Below are 15,584 nucleotides of genomic sequence, written 5' to 3'. Positions count from 1 at the left end.
TTTACCATTAAAACTCTACCTGACATGCTTTAGATAGTACATCTCCTATATTGCCTTTATACTGATTCCTACTATTACATGTTATATTTATTTTAGCACTGTGCTCTTGTAAAGCAGGCATGGCTTAGTGGTAGGTCATACAGACTAATGTTACCAAGGTCCTGGGTTCAAGACTGACAGTTGGAATTTATTTTTCTTAGCAAACTTTCAAACTGAGTACAGGACCTGTCAATCAAAGTGCCATAAAGGCACTTTTAAGCACTTTAAACCAGGTCTGCGCTCGTTTGCGCGGAGCTCACGCATTCACACTGGCGGTGAGCTCCACTAACACAAGCGCACACCCGCGCTAATTTCTTTGAAAGAAAAGAAAAAGGGGTGACAGGAAAGTGGTGAAAAAGGGGTCACAAAGAGGATAAGACAGTAGGGAAACAAGCGTGGGATTTGCAGGAGGGATGTAGGTAAGGCCCATAGATGCCCATGTCTTTGGCAGCAACAGCTGTGCATTTCCATGTATTTTGGTGAGACATTGGAAACCTTTCACCCCCGAGAGAGGTGTCAGGACAACATTAATAGTTGTTGTAGAGCCAATTGTAATTAACTGTTTCAATGTCAAGCAGACATGTGTGCGACATGGACAGCTATGTATGGGGCGTAATTTTTTTGTGGGTACAGAGTGCCCTTTTTTTTTTTTTTCAGGTGAGAGTGGTATGTCAGGTGAAGGAAGTCAGTATAGCTGGGGAGGTAGGTTGGGTAGGTTAACAGACAAGACAGACAAGACGCATACAGGGGCGGTGTATGACACACGTGGGGGGGTTACACAATTGACGGGGACGGAGGTTGGAATTTCCAAGATGCATGAGCCCACAGATGGCAACAGTGGAACTGATATCCCCACCCATAGGCAGTTGCCACTGTTCCTTCACAGCCCAGGACGAGGCTGTGCTGGGGGCTGTGTAGGCATGGCAACGGCCGGGGCTGTTAGCTGTGCCACACGAGCCTCGAGCTGGAGTAGGGGCCCAAGACCAGTGTCTTGGATCTCCCTTCGCACCACAGACCGGACACCGCGGAGGGTGAGTGGACGAACCCCTCTGGCCACACTTGCAGAGGGGGGATGGGCCCCATCCCCTGCAGCGCTTCCACCCGAAGGTGGCACAGGGCCACCGGAGGGGGGTCCGGCCTGGGCACTAGTGCCAGGTGCAGTCACCAGCTGAGGTGGGAGAGGTGGGTCCGCTGGGACCTGCCTTCCCAAGCGTTCTAGGTTTGTGAGTAGTTATGTTAGTTTGGGTTAGTGGCATTGTATTCCATTCAGATTAGTTGTAACAGCATGCATTGGTATTCCCATCAAACAAACACCCAGATATTAACACCATTGAACAAGGGGCATATCAATATCACATGCATTATTTGAACAGAAATACACAGTCAAACAACATGCAGGGTTGATTAATGGCAACAGGCCATCAGATTTGCAGGTATGAACAGGGCACATGCACGAACAGACATGCATATATTTTTGAAACGGACAAATGTCCATGATTAATGAAATGTTCACATACCATTATTTAGTGGGTGTTGTTATATGGAATTATAGGGTTGGGCGGAGATAGAAAGTGATGACACATTCATATGTTACACATTGATTTACATTTATAATAGGTACACAATTAAGTTGAGGCTGATGTTTCAAAATAAATTTTATTTGACTATCAAGCTACACCTGTTACAAATACATCACTATCCTACTTATTTTGAATTTGATCAGATACATCATCCTGCTACACTTTGATGACAGGACAGGGGACAACTATGGCTGTTTAGTCTGTCAGATAATCATTCATTCTATCTGCAAATTGTTTACTGTGATCACCATATACAGCATTTGGCTAGACATTCCAGATTCTGACACACTGAAATCAGTTTGGTATATTAAGTTGTACTTCCCACATGCATTTAGTTCTGTAGAAACACACTGGGGCTAATATATTCCGGGTTATTACTACTTTATTTATTCATACATGACCCTTTCTGTCAGTCTCACACATCCTGCAAATTCACAGTTCAGGTTGCTACTTCTAGGCTTTGTTCACATGTTAGACTAGTGGTGATTCAAACACTTTCCAACAGCCTCACTTCTGTCATGATTCAGCATTTCAACAGGGATATATCTCACATGTGACTACCTCAGATTCTGAAGCTGTACTCTTGAGACTACTGCAGGTTACACTATATTTAATTAATGGTGGGACATCTGTATTACAGCACTGTTTAATTCTATCAATTATATTTCCAGTTACACTTGCATACTGATGAACTTGTTGCAGCCATACCTGCAGACTTTCAAATCTTGCTTGCACATTATATTACTTTTAATCAATACACTGCAGTGTTCTGATACATGCTACAGTATAATATTTATTTACAAGTACCGGGTGGGGTTACTAACCTGCACGGTGGCGCATCCGCACCAGCCTACGGGCATGCATCTCGCGATTCATAGAGCGGACACCTGCAGCTGTAATACGAAAGAAGTAATATTGGACTGCACATCTCCATGGTATCAGCTAGTTGAAATCCTTACATACATAAGTAAAATGTAACTTACTCAGTAGTGGGGCATTGGGCATATCCCGGGCCTCCTGGATCCATTCGGACAACTGGTCTTGCTTGCGTCGCTTCAAGTCCGCATGGTGGTGATGGACCTGCTCACCAGTGCGTGGAATGCCAGTAGCACTAGTCAGATCACGAGCCAACTGGTCCCATGCCTCTGCCCTATATGCTCCCCATGAGACCTGGCCCTGCATGAGTTGGGCCTCGTGATGATGGACAAGGAGCCAGACCATGTATCTGGACTCCTCAACGCCCCAACGCTGTGCTCAAAAGTAACGTCCCTCACCTACTCCACTCATTCTGACTGCAGCTCTGATCTACAATCGTTTCTGCTGTGTATTCCCGCCTATGGGGCTTATATATGCCGATTTTCCCGCACATTTCTCTGATTGGCCATTTTGGAATTGTATCTACTTCACTGAAAATGCTTTATCATGCTCCATTCTGGATTTTATCCCATATATATGCTATTTCTGCATTTCTAGGTATTGCTGTCATGGCTTAGTGGTTTAGTACCTTGACTCTAGTGCATGGTATCCTGGGTTTGAATCTGGCAACTGATTTTTGATTTTCCTGACAGAAATGAGTTGAGACCTGTCAATCAAAGATGCCAAAAGCACTTTTAAGCATTTAAAACCAGGTCTGCGCTCATTTGCGCGGAGCTAACGCATGCGCACTGGCAGTTAGCTTGTGGGAGCGCCGCGCAAACGGTGTGCACTGGGATAAACCTTAATTGGCTAGTGACACACATGTTCAGCTAAGCACAGCTAGTTGCAAACAGTTTCAGTCTGTTAAACCGATGCCTAGCAACAGGCACGCAGTTTGCAGCTTTTTAAACACTACTCAGCTACGGGCACTCCGTCTCACAGCAGCTTAGCTATCAGTACATTTCTGACTATTTTTGTTATTGTGTTATTTCAGAATATATGCTCCGTTTCATTCCATTTTACAAAAGGGAATACATTTACATTTGTACAATAATGTCAGGGGGCTTTTTAGTGCTTATTTACAAAAAAAAAAAAAAAAAGGTTGTTGTGGGGGCTCGAACCCTGCCTGCCTACTCTTAGGCCGGCAACTCTACCGCTAAGCTATTACTTCTTGGCTTACTTTGCATATTTAGTTCTTATATCCTTTTCCGCTGATTGCTAACTGTGATTGCGCTAGTAGCACATCCGCGCACATGGACGCACACAGTAGCAAACATTTACGGGGTTTAAAAAAAAAAAAAGGTTTTAATTTAATTTTATTACATCTCTTCACTTTATACAGTGATGGTCTATCGGGGCATGTGTTGTGTAGTGTGTTTATGCACATTTCCATGGCTTCTCTCGTGGCTGTTTACTTTCAGCCATTCTAGTCTTCCGGGGGCGTGTCCGCTTGCAGGGCTTAGCCTACTGACACGCCCCCTACTCTCTTACATGGACCGTGTAAGAGTTACTAGTGTGATTTAGCATGCCTCATGCACCTCATGCATATGCATGACATGCTGGCATCACACAGTTTCACTGCAGCCTCCGTGTAAGAGTTATAACTCTTACACGGAGGCTTCCTGAATTTGGCCCTGCATGTATTCAAAGCCTGTTCTATCAAATAGTTCTAACAAGTCCAAATGTAAAATAGAACCAGTCTGTAATCCATTAGGGCATTTCCATATGTGAATATCTTTCAGTACTTGTCCTACTACAATAGACTCCTCAAAAAACATATTGTCTAACTGCAAGTTTCTATACTGGTAGAACAGCTTTTCAAGTAACTTAATTTTATCAATCATACACAGTCTCACTTTATGAGAGACAAAACTGTCTGTGTTAAGATGCTTTATTGTTGGTTTGTGCTGGAGCCAATTAAAAATATCAGTATCACCCTTTTTACTTAGTTCATTACTTCTACCAACAATCTGTACCTCCAGACAGTCCCCATTTTTAAGCAGCAGGTTTGTTGATTTAAAAACTTGTCCATTGTTAGTTGTTCATTGTTAGCTGTTGTATCACAATGGCTACATACTCCTCTCCCAACTCCATCATTTTGCATAACCATAACACATTCCCTTCTGAAACTGCTACTACTGGCATTCTTTTCCACTCCCAAAGTAGATTGCAAGTGCATCTCTGAATTCATAGTACACAGTTCTAATGAAGACAGGCAGTTTTGTTCTGATAATGTCCCCAGATATCTGCTGAGGAGTGTTTTATTTCCCATCTAGTGAACCCACTTAATCAACTCTTTAACCTGACTATCTCTCTCTGCTGGTTACATTCCCAAAGTGTAGAGAACAGATATTGTTATGCCCTTATGTAAAGATGATCCCTGTACTGACCCTGAAAATTTACAGGTCTTTGAGTCTTACAAATATAAGAAACTCTCCAAATTGAACATTTAACCATATATAGTTGTCTGGATAGGTGATTTGTTAGCTGACAGAACACTATTTTAAGGGGGCATGTTTGTCTAGACAGAAAAATGTCATCAGCAGTGCCCAGGCTTCTCTTCCCAAGGGTCCCTCCTCTTTGATATATACTTCTCTGGCATTAAAGCTGATATTAGTGAACTCTGGCTAACCGAGTTTACTGATAACAGCAAATGGGATGATTTGCAAATTCTCTAGAAATGGTTAGACTAAACAAATGATTGGTGTCTTAGTCATGTGCTTTGCCTCAATATCAAAAAATGTGACATAGTATTCTTTGGTATCACTACCATTTTGCATATAGAGAGCATTTCACTTAAAACTGATATAGTTTCCAGGGACATGGTTACCTACATTTTTAGTAGATTCTCTTTTTGACCACCATGTCTCTGTGGTAGTTAGAAAACCTTTCTATCTTGCACACTGTGAAAATACCAAAAGGTCTAACAAAGTTAGTCTAACTTTGTTCCTTAATTACTTGACCCATCATTGGATATATTGCCTCCCAATTTAGCATGAATCTCATTAAGCATGTAAACCAACTTCACATAATTCATTATTTCCTCACAAAGAAGATCTCAGGGTGATTTCTTCTTAACCTTTCATGCCACTGGTGATTCAGTATTTGTTGGCTTCCTTCAGCTAAACAGAGCCTGTAATATAGGAAGCATAGGTGCAGCCTATGCTATCACATTAGCATGGCAAGTACGTGACCCAGTGAATTACCCATTTTAGGAGTAGGCTGCCTCACTTATCAAACAGAATACTTTCTGGGCATCCTTTAAAACCATTATGAGTGACTGCATGGGTGATCACAAGTTTCCAACTCAGATATGTCTAAAATGTTACATAAAGGGGTATCTTGTTAGTCTCATAATGGTTTTCATGGCTGGAAGCTTAATAAGAACCTATCAATCCACAATACAAAGACAGGTCAATTGAGTTTGTAAAAGTATAATTCTACCCACCATCGTTGTTTTTTTTCCCTTTAATATCTATTCCACTGTATTGTCTCTTTTTAAAAGTAAATGCATACATATTGGGATTTGTTAGTAAATGCTTCATCATTTGTGATTAGTCAAGATATGATATTTTGTCTATCCAGAAAAACAAGACTGGATGATTTTCTGACTTTTAACACTTAAACAAAAAAAAATTAACAAAACTGTCATTTTTGGTTCATAGGTGTTTACTAACCAAACGAGCACAAGGCCCTTTTTAAGGTGAGCCATGCATCCCAAATCTCTAATAAGTTCTGGTATCCTTGATAAGAGTAAGCAGGGTCTTGGGAGATGAAACATTTACAAGCAGAGGCCTGGGAGATGAACCATATATAAGTTGTCTGTGTCCATTAGAGACACAGGTGCCAAGCCGGGGATGAATTTCATGTTCCCCATCCAATTGTCCAAGTTACACTTGAATTGGGTTAGTGTGTAACTCTGCTTCACATGGATGGGGAGCCTGTTCCAGAGATGCGATAGTCTCTGGGATACATACCTGTCTCTTTGGCAGGTCCTATTTATATCACATGCAAGGTTTAAGTCTTTAGACTGGATAATTCTACTGCTGCCTTTTTTATGGATATGTAGGAGGCCCAGCAGAGTGGGGTCAGGCAATGTCCAGTATGTCAGGCATAGATCTCCTCTCAATAGCCTGTATGAGATAGAATACAGGGATAGGGCCTTGAGGCAGTCTGCAGAGGACATTTTACTTATGCCATTTATTATTTTAGTGGGGAACCTCTCTGGACATGCCAATTGTTGGATATGACTGGATAGATACATACCAAAGGGGGCACTGTACTAAATGATAAGTCTGATGAATGCAGAATACAGTGGAATAATGACTTCCTTGGACCTAGAAGCCATACTTTTGTTTATAAGTTGTGCAACATGGAATGATTTCCTTACTATTGTAGACACATGATGGTGAAAGCTAGATTACTGTCTATGCGTGTCCCTAAGTCCATGACTACTGGGTCATCTCTAATGGGTGTGTTATCAATATGATAGTTACCAGGGGTTTAAGACTTCCCAAAGGATACTATTATGCATTTCTTGGCATTTAGTTTTAGTCCATGGTTCTGTCAGTAATTATTTGTCTGTGTCAGCCCTTCCTGGAGAACATTTGTGTCAGTGTGGAATACAATGACAGTTCTTAAGTTGCAATCATCTGCAAATTTGGTCAGCCAGAGACCACACTGTCATTGGCTTTGACTTCAGAGAAGTAAATGCCAAAAAGGAGTGGTCCAACGACCAATCCCTGAGGGACTCCACTTGTGACTGGTCTCTTTGTAGAGATGGACTCCCCAATTCTAACTTCCTGGGTCTTGTCTGTGAGCCAGATGGTTATCCATTGGGTGACTTACAGGTTTGTACCTAACCTCTTGAGTTTGTTAGCAATACTTGAGTGGGCTATTGTGTAAAATGCCTTGGCCAGTTCAAGGTAGGTAGTGTGAGCCATTTTGCTCTCATCCATTGCTTTGGTGACCTTCTCAAAGAAGTCCACTAGGTTAAGTAGACATGACCTGCACTTGATGAAACCAAACTGGGTTGGGCCCACTATTTAGAGGTTTACTATATCATTATTGATCATGTCCTTGATAATTCTTTTCATGGTTTTGCATATAAGACTAGTGAGATTTATGGGTCTGTAGTTTCTAGAGTCTGTAGATGGCCAACCTTTGTGTAGATGGATGGCTTTTGCTGTTCTCCATTCATGAGGAATAAAGCTTGTTTGGTGGTTATAGTTAAATAGCAATTCCAGAGGGCCTGATAGGTCATGTTCCATGCTATTTGGAAGGCATCCTGGGATATTGTCTGTGCCCGTTGATGCTATTTTTTGGCCTAAGAAAGAGCATTAAGGACATATTCCCTAGTGATAGCAGGAGGAGTTATATTTGATGGTATTTTCTGAGGGAAGGTTGAGGGGGAGGGACAGGTAAAGTTGGAGCTGTATTTGTTGCCAGTAGGTTCTCCATTCATGAGTAATAAAGCTTGTTTGGTGGTTATAGTTAAATAGCAATTCCAGAGGGCCTGATAGGTCATGTTCCATGCTATTTGGAAGGCATCCTGGGATATTGTCTGTGCCCGTTGATGCTATTTTTTGGCCTAAGAAAGAGCATTAAGGACATATTCCCTAGTGATAGCAGGAGGAGTTATATTTGATGGTATTTTCTGAGGGAAGGTTGAGGGGGAGGGACAGGTAAAGTTGGAGCTGTATTTGTTGCCAGTAGGTTTTCTAGATCTCCTGCTTTTTTAATTTGAACAAGTCTTTTGGATTTCTAATACCATGACAGGAATTGACCCCATTCCTAAGTCAAAGTATGATTAAAGTTCATGAAATTATTATTATTATTTCAATCATTGATGTTAGCCAGAAGTGCTCTTTGCAGCACCCACAATGTGCCCAGTAATGACCCGTTCTGCAATTCATACAGACTTACATGATTTGGTAACATATCTAAGTACGATTGTAAATTATTTTTTATAGGACCTGTTGGTCCTACTAGTATTAGAACTGTCTCGGTATCCTTATCCCACTCATTTCTGCCTGCAAATACTGGTATTAATGAATTTGTGTGTCTCTCTCTCTACATAATACTGTAATCACTGGTTGAAGCAGTTTCAATGATCAATGCTACTTTTGTCTTCTTCTCATGGACTACTATATGTGATTTTCCCACATCTGTTATTTGAACTGTTGGTAATGGGTGACCCCATGTGATATAAACTTCACCATTTTCTGTAATGCCTTGTGGCTCATATTTATAATATTTTTCAACTACTTCAATATTATAATATTTGCTCAATTTCCAAAACAACAGTCTTGCCATATTATAATAGAAATACATGTATCTGGAGCATTTCTCCTCTGGCCTCTGCTGAAAATTGGCTTCATTCCAAGTCGCAGTTTCCCAGTAAACAAATGTTATATAAATAAATAAATAAATTATGCCTTTTAGTATACAGTCCTTCTGCCATTAGGATATCACAACCAGCAGCAAGATGTGTGACTTTTTCCAGTTCTGTTATTACAAAACCTACATTTGTCTGTTTATCCCACATGTTCAATGGATTTCATAATGTAGTCCACTGTCTTGGGCCACCAATATTAACCTTTCATTTGTTAGTTTAAATTCACCTATCTTTAACCATCCCTGCTTTCGATCCTGATCAACATGAGGTTGTTCCAAGAGTTTTCGATACTTGCAGCTATATTTATGCATTTTCCACATTTTTGCCTTCTCATCTGATCTTTTACCTTATATTCTTTCTTTTGTTTTTTGGCACATTCAATTGCTGCCTGATATTTATCTACTTCTGGTTTGATTTCCATTCCCGCTTAATACTGATATGGTTCTGCTAAACTAAGCAGGGAAGTCATCTTAGACTTATTCTTTTCATGTTTTAAAACTTTCACTATGTTTGGGTCTTGTGAGGTCAGTAGATATGTATGTAGTCCCATGACTGTAGATCTATAAATGTGATTAATTTTGAGTAGGCCTATGCCCTGCTTCAGAATGTGAAATATATTTATATATATTGGTATAAATGATTTTTATAATTCATTTGATAAGGATGAAGTTTCCTTCTTGTTTTCCTGTCCAAACAATCAAACACCTTTTGGGGGCAGTCAGTCACTCTAAAACTGTACGTTAGTATAGGAAGAGCAAACTAGCTTATAGCTTGGACTTTGTTCCTAGATGTCAGCACTGTTTTCAGTATTAATTTTAATCTTCTAAAATATTCCTTTCTAAGTTTTATTTACATTTGTTAGTGTTTTACTGTTAATCCTTCATCAATTCCAAAATATTTATATGCTTCATCTTGCTCAAGTTCTCTTATATCACATTCCTGTCCCAAACGGATGTTTTCTTGGTGCTGTAGGTTTCCTGCTTTAAAGTTTGCATTTACTCACATTTATCAATATCAAATCACATTCTTATATGATCTTAAAAAATTTTGATCACTTGCAGTTGTTTTTTCGGTTCCTAATCTGATGAACTATACAGTATTAAATCATCCACAAAAAGAAGATGAGAAGTCTTTACACTTTGTGTACAGGTGGCTCAATTTACAATGAACTCTGCACACAATTGTGTATTGCATTTGAGGTCATGGACATAGTTAAAAAGACTGCATATCCAAAACCCCCCATCTCTCAGCAACCACTTGGTTTCAACCAGGAAGAAGCAACAGCTGGTTCCAACTGAGGTAATATCAATGGCAACATACAAATGACTGTTTTTGCAGCTCAGAACCTGCAGGAGAATAAGCTGAGTTAGCTCCTCAACGAAGTGAGCAGTTAAACAGCAGGAATATGAATAATACTAACTTTAATGCAAATAATGTAAACCTTAATGTGGGAAGTAGCTCAGTTCCTAGCAATAATGCACAAAAGAACCAGCAGGGACAAAATTTTCAGCAGGGGAACAACAGAGGACAGCAGAATCATACCAGGCCCACGAACAATAGGAGGAAGAGCAATTGGAATCGCCAGCAGAACCAGAGATAGCATCTGAGCAACCTTTTCGGACTGATAATGCTAGCGACTACAGGGTGAGCTATTTCGATCCTATTTCGCAAGCTAACAACAATGTGACTGAGAATAGACATAGCTATTGTCTTAGAACTGTTACTAGCTCAACAGGTGATTTCAATGTTTATAATTATTTTAATGTTAACTGTTTATTAGTGGATGATTTGGCCAAAGGACTCACTTTTGTGCCCAGTAAACCTGCTGATATTTCATGGACACTTATAGACTTAAAATTGTTTATAAGGAAGCTAAATTTGAAGTCATTTTTTATGTCAGATGCTATACAGGGTGGTGATTCTAACTCTTAACTCTGATTGTTTTAGAATTGCCAATACTTTTACCCCAAATACTTTACCTACATTAACAGTATTTGAACAATTATGTGAGCATGACATCAGGAATATGCATCTGTTCAGTGATAACCCTAGAGTTAATAACTTAACTAGGAATGACTGGGAACAGATTTATGAACTGAAGAATAGTGGGGTTAAGTTGATTAAACCTGATAAAGGTGGGGGCCTGGTCATAATGAATGAAATACATTATAAGTCATGTATTCAAGAAATGTTGGATACTGACAATTATGATACAGCTTCCATTAATGAGATCAATACAGTGTATAGGTATATTAGGATGTATTTAAATGACCTGTTCATAGATACAAGAATTTCCATTGATATTTTGAATTATCTAACAATATTAGCCCCCCCCCCCGCATCCCAGTAATTTTTGGCATCCCAAAAATTAATGAAGACCTTAGCAACCCCCCTTTTCGGCCTATAGTTAATGGCCAAAATAGTATAACATGCCCCATGGTTAAATATGTGGATCACATTCTGAAAAAGTATGTAAGTACTGAGGCCCAAATTTATAAAGATTCCTGGACCTTTTTGGAAAAAAAATAATGGCCTGAGGTATAATGAGTCTTATAACTTTGCCACAATAGATGTTGAAGACCTTTATACCGTAATACCACAGGTATTGTGCGGCTAACTGAGGTGTAACTTGATAAAGGCATTGACCATGATGAGTACCGACTGTTCCAGGAATTTTTGGACATTATTCTTAAGAATAACTTTTTCAAACAATGACTCCTTTTATATTCAAAGGAAATGGGTAGCCATGGGGTCACCATGTGGGGCCAGCTTCGCAAATCTGGTCATGTGTTTTTGGGAGAGGAAATTTGTTCTGGAAAATAGGCTATATTCAAACTATTTAGTTTATTACACCCGATATCTGGATGATATATTCCTAATTTGTGAGGGAGGAGCTGACACAGTTAATGAATTTCTGGTATATATTAATACTACAAATGATGTTTTAAGATTTACCAGTAACTTTCATATAGAGAAAATTGCATAACTGGATGTTTACTTACAGAAGGACAGGATCAGACAGAAGTATGTGGCCAACATCCACAAGAAGAACACATACTCAAATTCTTTCCTCCATTTTACCAGCTCACAACCTATGCATCAGAAAAAATCCATGGTGAAAGGCCAGCTAGTCAGGGCAGCCAGAATGGTTTTGAACTTGGTAGATTTTAAGGAGGAATGTAATTTTTTACGTACCCTATTTATGAACCGAGGTTACCCAGATTATTTTCTAGATAAATTGCTACATGAGGTTACCTCTAAAAGGAGTGCTGGACACTTTTGAGCTATATTGAATGGCTCTGAAACAGATGAGGGCTTATATTTGAACAATTACAGTAGTAGGCCCTCTTTGGGTGCGTTTATGGAGGATAGAACTGACCAAGTTGACCATAGCCCTGACTTTTCTCTCTCATTCATTACCACTTTTAGTAGTGAGGCATATTATATTAAGAACATTTTGGAGAGAAATTGAAATTTTATTATTGCGGATGAGAATGTGCGGAAAAGATTGCCCTCACTCCCAATATTGTATTTAGGAGGGGCAGCAATTTGAAGTACCTCTTAGGTAACAACATGTTGCAAACCCTGAAGACTAAGGGTATGTTTAAATGTGAATCCTGCAATTTTTGAAGATTCATAGATACTGGTGCCTTGTGCCAAGTTAATAATACAAATACTGTTTGCAAGGGGAGGTATAACTGCAATTCTAAGGGGTGCGTGTACTTAGCTAAGTTTAATTCCTGCTTAGGTTTCTATATAGGTAAGATGGATAGGAAACTTAAGGAACGCATATATGAACATCAGTATGCTATTAGGAACAGGAAAGCTGAGAATGCCTTAGCTAAGCATATACTTAATAACCCTGGCCATTCATTCTCCTTTAGGATTAGTGACCAGATCTGTTCTCATATTAGGGGAGGACCATTTTCTTTATGGCTAGAGCAGTGAGAATTTTATTGGCAGCTCAGACTAGATGCCTTCAAATAACCAGGGTTAAATGATACATGCTCAATAGCTTGCATTCCAAAACTAAGAAATTTGATGAGATAGCATTTTTATCTTTAGAATGTTATTTTTACCTTTAGAATGTGCATTTTGTATAAACTAATGTAGTTTAGGGACATACAGTTTCTTGGTAATTTCAGATTTTATACTATATCTGTATTTAAACATTTTATAAGCTTTTTTTAATTATATGTTGTTTGATTGTTTTCTGTGTCCCATTGGACCTTTTTATACACCTGACCATCATGTGCTTATTTTGTTAGCTATTTAAATGTGGTGTATTAGTTTTGTTGAAGAGTCTGAAGAAGTGGGTGTATGTGTGCCCACGAAAGCACTTACTGCCACATTAAATTCTTTTTTGTACCTTTTAGCCTTGGCAATTTTTTATTTTATTGACATAGTTAAAAATGCCTTGTGGTTATCCTTGGCTTGGGAGGGGAAATTTACCTCAAATTTGGCTTTGGTAGACTTTATTTGTCCTCCAATTGTTTGTTTAATTTAATTAGAGTACTTTTATCCTGCTGGATGCTGCACCTCCTAATCTTTGCCATGATTTTATTCCTTCTGTTATACAACCGATTGATTTTGTAATTCCACCAGGGGGGTTGTTTTTTGAGTAGTTCTGTACTTCTTTCTGGTGTGTACAGCTGCCTCTATGCAGCTATTAACATGTTTGCATAGGGTTTCTGTGAACAGTTCTGCATAGGCAGCAGTGTTCTCAGGGTTTATAGGGGCTTGAAATTTTGCCAGGTGACACCACTGGAATTATGCTGTCCATGCAATCTGTTTCATATATCACATTATTCTTCAATACAGTTTGTTACTCATTAAGGATAATTACTTACATAAAAGTGATGTAAATGTTGTTATAGTATGCCTTGGCCTTGAAAACAGATTTTCGGAGATGATAACATGTTTGAGTGCAACAGAATTATTTCTGGTCCAAAATATGTACTAGTGGGGACAATATCACAATCCAGGGTGTAATACAATCTGATTTTCATAGGCTGTCAGAGCTAAACATTACATTTCTAGATCTGTTTTCCTTATATTTGACTTGAAGTTTAGCAGAGGTTAAATAAGTGCAGACTACATTACAACATATTATCTACAGCCATGCATGTTACAAACAGCAGTGTTTAATGAGGCAGTATGGAAATGTTTTATAAGTATTTCTCCTCCAAGATTAGTACATTATACATAATCATTTACATCACGCAGTCCTATAAAGGATGACTGGTAGATCACATAATTAATTTCCAAATAAGTATTTCTCCTCCAAGATTAGTACATTATACATAAATCATTTACATCACCCGGTCTTATATCATAAAGGATGACTGGTAGATCAAATAATGCATTTCCAAATAAACATCATATGTTTCCTGTAGATAATCCCTTAACGTACATTAAACAATCTTGTTTAGTTTTGTTTTGTAAGTTTTAACCTAATGATGTCCAAAAGTCAAAAATATAACTTTTATAGTAAAACCCACCATATATTATGCAAAGTTATAATTAAGGGACTAAATTTAGACTTCACATTAGACATTGGATTGCTCTCCCTAGTTCAAACTGATGATGGTATCAAATGTATATTACAGTGTCATCTCTAATGGCTTAGAAGGAGAAATGCTTGATTACAACCAAGAGGATCTGAGTTTGTTTAGCCAGTTAGACACCTCCTGGCTCTGGCAATGCAGAATGTGCATGACTACTGTGGGGTGATGGGAGGGCTGCCCTTAAGCACAGGCAAACTAGATAATTGCCTAAGGGGCTTTGATTCTAAGGGTGTTTCCCCCCATTTATTTCTTTAATTTTAGAATAATATTCTTTTTGCTCTAAAAAATAAATAAGTAAATCACCTCTACCAAAAAAAAAAAAAAAAGACACCATCAGCAGCACAACAAGAATTGTATGTGGGGTGGAGTGGGGGGTGTTCTAGTTCAGTTAACTTGACTTTCATGTCACATCAAGTTTAACATTGTGAGGGGATGGGCATGAAGGTGCTTGAAGGGAGTAGCGTTTTCTTTTTTTTTAATTTTAAATTGAAATGGGGACATGTAGAGCTTGAAATGGTGAGATGAGTGTTATTACTGTTTTGTGAGAAAATGCTGCCAGTGATTAACCATACACTTTTTGGCAATATTTTCTGGCTTTGTGATTTCTGCTGATAGTTGATGAGAGGAATGGTGCTATGAGATAAGTGCTATTTTTTTTCTACTGGCAGTGATTAACATATATTTTTTGACAATATTTATCTGGCTTTATGATTTGTGTAAAGCAACTTAACTAGAATAATTTAGCCTGTATGTCAACTTGTTTGTGGGGACGGTGGAGCATGTTATTACTGGTCTTTACAATAATGTTGGCAGCGATCAAATAGTTATTTTTGACAGTATTTCTCTGGCTTTATGATTTTTATGTGGAGATTGGAACATTCCAATTTTTAGGTCTGATTTACCCCTAACAGGGATGTCCTATTTTTGAAGGTTGACTACATGACCAACATACTTGTTACAACAATAAAGAAAGAAGACACACATCTTACATATCCTTTTCCTGGATAAAAATAATTCATCTTTCTGCTTAGGGCACCAGATTACCTAAGGCTGTCCCTAGATGATAGCATGGTGGAATGAAGCACA

Source organism: Protopterus annectens, chromosome 1.part2 (genome assembly GCF_019279795.1).
Source record: "Protopterus annectens isolate FY-2018-M chromosome 1.part2, PAN1.0, whole genome shotgun sequence".
NCBI lineage: Eukaryota > Metazoa > Chordata > Ceratodontiformes > Protopteridae > Protopterus > Protopterus annectens.
The sequence above is the reverse complement of the archived record's forward strand: the minus strand, read 5'-3'. Positions refer to the sequence as shown.